Source organism: Saimiri boliviensis, chromosome 13 (genome assembly GCF_048565385.1).
Source record: "Saimiri boliviensis isolate mSaiBol1 chromosome 13, mSaiBol1.pri, whole genome shotgun sequence".
In the NCBI taxonomy this organism is placed as follows: Eukaryota; Metazoa; Chordata; class Mammalia; order Primates; family Cebidae; genus Saimiri; species Saimiri boliviensis.
The window spans coordinates 46,014,008-46,019,006 of record NC_133461.1 but is presented as its reverse complement, the minus strand read 5'-3'; positions in this window follow the sequence as shown (position 1 = coordinate 46,019,006).

Below are 4,999 nucleotides of genomic sequence, written 5' to 3'. Positions count from 1 at the left end.
GGCTCATGTGTGATTTTAAACTCCCTGACTGGGCACCATGGCTTACACTTGTAATCCCAGCACTTTGAGAGGCTGGGATGGGTGGATAATGAAGTCAAGATTTGAGAGCAGCCTGGCCAACACAGTGAAACCCTGTCTCTAACAGTCTCTACTAAAAATACAAAGATTAGCTGGGTGTGGTGGCAGGTGCCTATAATCCCAGCTACTCGGGAGGCTGCGGAAGGAGAATTGCTTGAACCCAGGAGGCAGAAATTGCAGTGAGCTGACCTCACAGCACTGCATTCCAGCCTGGATGACAAGAGCGAAACTCTATCTCAAAAAAAAAAAAATACTATTAATTATTAATTTGAAAAATAATGTCAACATTTTTGCTTTAGTTTGAGGAATCATTGGCACAAGATCTAAAACTACATTAACATAAAATTTATTAGAATAAACCAGAATAGGCTGGGCGCGGTGGCTCAAGCCTGTAATCCCAGCACTTTGGGAGGCCGAGGCAGGTGGATCACAGAGTCAAGAGATCGAGACCATCCTGGTAAACATGGTGAAACCCCGTTTCTACTAAAAATCTAAAAATCCAAAAAAATTAGCTGGGCATGGCGGTGCATGCCTTTAATCCCAGCTACTCAGGAGGCTGAGGCAGGAGAATTGCCTGAACCCAGGAGGCGGAGGTTGTGGTGAGCCGAGATCGCGCCATTGCACTCCAGCCTGGGTAACAAGAGCGAAACTCCGTCTCAAAAAAAAAAAAAAAAAAGAATAAACGAGAATAAACATATAAAATGCATCCAAGACCCTTCATGCTTTTAGGCATTTGAGTGAGTGTCCTGACCAAAGTCTCTTTGAACAATGCAAGGTCTTTTAGGCTGACTGACCGTGCCATGGATGGCATGTTAACCTCTGTGACCGGCACATATACTCCAGATGAGTTCCTAGAACTAGAAAATCTGAAGAAACTGGAAAACCACAAAAGGAGAAGAAATGATCAACTCCTTCAGAGCCTAATTAACTTTGAGACATTCTTCTATGGTTCCTTATTCCCACCTCAACTGATAAGGCAACTGGACTTTGTAACCAACCTTGGTCAACCTCATGACTCCAGACCCTATGACCCCCTCCCAGCTTGCAAAATCTGCCCTGAACTGTAACTTCTGTAACTTTCCACTGCCTACCCCAAACCTATAAAACCAACTCCTATCCTACCACCCTCTGCTGACTCTCTTTTAGGACTCAGCCCACCAGCACCCAGGTGAATAAACAGCCTTGTTGTTCACACAAAGCCTGTTTAAGGGGTCTCTTCATTTAGAGTGCACATTTAACAGACAATATTCTGCACCACAGAACTACTAACTCTAATCTTTCAAACTACACAGCAGACTAGAATGTGAGGTTGGGAACATGATCTTTGTATGAATTATTGCAGGAGTAAAATGCAGACATCATCATGGACATCCACTAAATTCGCTGACCTTATAAATGACATTTGATAAGGCTGAATTTGGTAGTCAGCAAGCAGGTTTGGGGCTTCAAAAAATTCAAGAAAATATTAACATTGCCACAGTCTTATGTTTGTTCCCATAAAATGTGAAAGAATTTTGAAAAACATAAGATGGAATTGAGATATAAAGTAGTAGTATTACCACCATCAGAATCTGTTAAGTGTCTCCATTTGCAACAACAATGGATTGAAATCTGAGAGTATACTTCTAAGTACCCTTCTGGAAAGGAAAGGAGACTCTTGCTCTTTCCACAGTCTCCTTGCATACATCTGTGCAAAATCTCAGCTGCTCTGCTGAAGATTCTAACCACCACTTGCTGTGACACCTGCCAGTCCTCCCCCTCCCCTTCTGCTGATCTGCATCCTCCTCCTTCTGTCCTCCTTCTGCTCCTCCCCACCGTATTCATTGCCCGGATCCTGTGACCCTCACACTCATCCCTCACTCAGAGTGGCACATCCTTAAGTAATACTTTCTAGAGGCACGCTGCCCATCCGCTGTATATCTGCGACATACATAGGATGTGATTTCCATCCTACTTCTGAAAGTCAGAGAGCACTTCCCAGGATGATACTCTGAAAACTGATAACAGGTTTTCTTCCAGAAAATTGCAGGACAAGTTGAACTCAATCTATTTTAAGAAAATACTCTTGAAGTTTCAATTTTTTAAAAGCTGAAAAGCTATATTTCTGGCTCTGTAAGTAATCCATATCGCCAAACTCTGTCCTTGAGGCTTTGAGATATTTTATACTATTTATCCTTGGAAATATACATTAGAAAAATGAATGAGATCAGGCACAACTTTGCAGTTAAGAGCTGTGAGTAGTTAAGAGCAGTGAGTAACAGGGCTTCAATAAAATACCTAGGTTCTATATCAAATTATATAAGCTAAAGCTTTTAAAATGCATTGTAGAATTACAAATTGTGGCCTGGCACTGTGGCACATGTCTGTAGTCCCAGCTATTCAGGAGGCTGAGGCTGGAGGATCTCTTGAGTCCAGGAGTTCTGGGCTGTAGTGTGCTATGCCAATTGGGTGTCCACACTAAGGTCAGCATCAATATGGTGACCTCCCGGGAGTGGGGGACCACCAGGTTGCCTAAGGAGGGGTGAACCAGCCCAAGTTGGAAATGGAGCAGGTCAAAACTCCCGTGCTGATCAGTAGTGGGATCACGCCTGTGAATAGCCACTGCACTCCAGCCTGGGCAACATAGTGAGATCCTGTCTCTAGAAAAAAACTGATGATAAAATAAAATAAATAAATAAACAAATTGTGGCCTAATTTTTCATCAGATTCTGAGTTTCACATTGACCAAAAATCAAGAAGGAATATAAAATCTAATATTCAAAATAGCATTAAAAGTTACAGGCCAGGTGAGATGGCTTGTGCCTGTAATCCCAGCACTTTGGGAGGCTGAGATGGGTGGATCACTTGAGGTTAGGAGTTTGAGACCAGCCTGGCCAATATGGTCAAACCCTGTCTCTACTAAAAATACAAAAGTTAGCGAGGCGTGGTGGCGGGCACCTGTAGTTCCAGCTACTCAGGAGGCTGAGGTGGGAGAATCGCTTGAACCCAGGAGGCAAAGGTTGCAGTGAGCCTAGATTGTGCCCCACTGCACTCCAGCCTGAGTGACAGAGTGAGATTCTGTCTCAAGAAAGTTGCAATATTCCAGCAATGTGGTAGTCTAGTCTAAGCCTATTTACTGCTAATAATGCAGAAGTCACTGAGTACCAAGCAAAGATCTAATCTAGATCTTAGATTGAGTTGAAACATGCCTCCTCATGACTTCTAACCTTTATCTGGGTTTTACTTTCCATTGCTATTTATAATGAGAATGCTGTCTCTTTGGACACAGTTGAAGAGAGCTAGTCAACTTTCATGTGCCCTGATCATCTGCCTTTCTCTTGTCCAAAAATACACACCTTCTTTAGCATGTTCCTTTATGTATTATTTTAAACTCCCTCTCCATTTCCCCCCATCTTGTATAAGACATTTTTATTTGCCTGTGTTGCCCTAAAAATGCAATGCTTAAAATTGAACGTGCTGTTCCAAATGAGATCTGACCAGTACAAAGTACAATGCAACTGTGGTACCATCTTGACAATATACTTCTTATAACGTCTTTTAACAAATAGGAAGCTAGCCGGGCAGTGTGGCTCATACCTCTAATCCTAGCACTTTGGGAGGCCGAGGTGGGTGGATCACCTGAGGTCAGTAGTTAGAGACCAGCTTGTCCATCATGGAGAAACCCCATCTTTAGAAAAAATAAAATAAAATAAAGAAATTAAAAACAACAACAACAACAAATAGGAAGTTAAAGAAAAAAAAAGTTGGCCAGGTGTAGTGGCTCACGCCTGTAACCCCAACACTTTGGGGGGCCAAGGTGGGCGGATCACCTGAGGTCAGGAGTTTGAGACCAGCTTGACCAACATGATGAAACCTTGTCTCTACAAAAATAGAAAATTAGCCAGGCATGGTGGTACATGCCTGTAATCCCAGCTATTCAGAAGGCTGAGGCAGAAGGATCACTTGAACCCTGAAGGCGGAGGTTGCAGTGAGCTGAGACTGCGCCATTGGACTCCAGCCTGGGCAACAAGAGAAAAACTCCATCTCAAAAAAAAAAGAAGGGTTGCCGATTGCGGTGGCTCAGGCCTGTAATCCTAGCACTTTGGGAGGCTGAGGTGGGTCGATCACCTGAGGTCAGGAGTTCAAGACCAGCCTGGTCATCAGGGTGAAACCCTATCTTAAAAAAAGAAAAAGAAGAAGAAGAAAGAAGGAAAGAAAAAAGTTTTACAGCTATTGAAATGTAAGTAGCTGGCAAATCCCAAAGGATTTCTGAATGTTGTTAAATGAGAAGCCAGGCTGGGAATGATGGCTCATGCCTGTAATCCCAGCAGTTTAGGAGGCCAATGTGGGAGGATCACATAAGCCCAGGAATCATGACCAGCCTGGGCAACATAGCAAGACCCCTTTCTCTAAAAATATTAAAAAATTAGCCAGGCATGGTGGCATGCACCTGTGGTTCCACAAACTCAGGAGGCTGAGGTAGGAGGAGTGCTTGAACCCAGGAGGTCAGGTCGAGGTTGCAGTGAGTTATAACCATGCCATTGCACTCTAGCCTGGCCAACAGAGTGAGACCCAAAGACAGAAAGAAAGAATAAAGAAAAGCCAGCGTGTTTTGCTTGGTTACATTTTTGTTTTTGCTTTTAAGAAAACCTGAAAAACAAGGCCAGGCACTATGGCCCATACCTGGAATCCCAGGACTTTGGAAAGGTGAGACAAGGGGATTACTTGAAGCCAGCTGTCCACCAGGATGGGCAACATAGTGAGACCCTGCCTCTGCAAAAAAACCAAAATTTAATTAACCAGTTGTGATGGCTTGCACCTGCAGTCCTAGCTACTCAGGCGACTGTGATGGGAGAATTGCTTGGGCCCAGGAGTTTAAGGCTACAATGAGCTATAATGTGCCACTGTACCATAGCCTGGGTGTTAGAGCAAGACCCTGTCT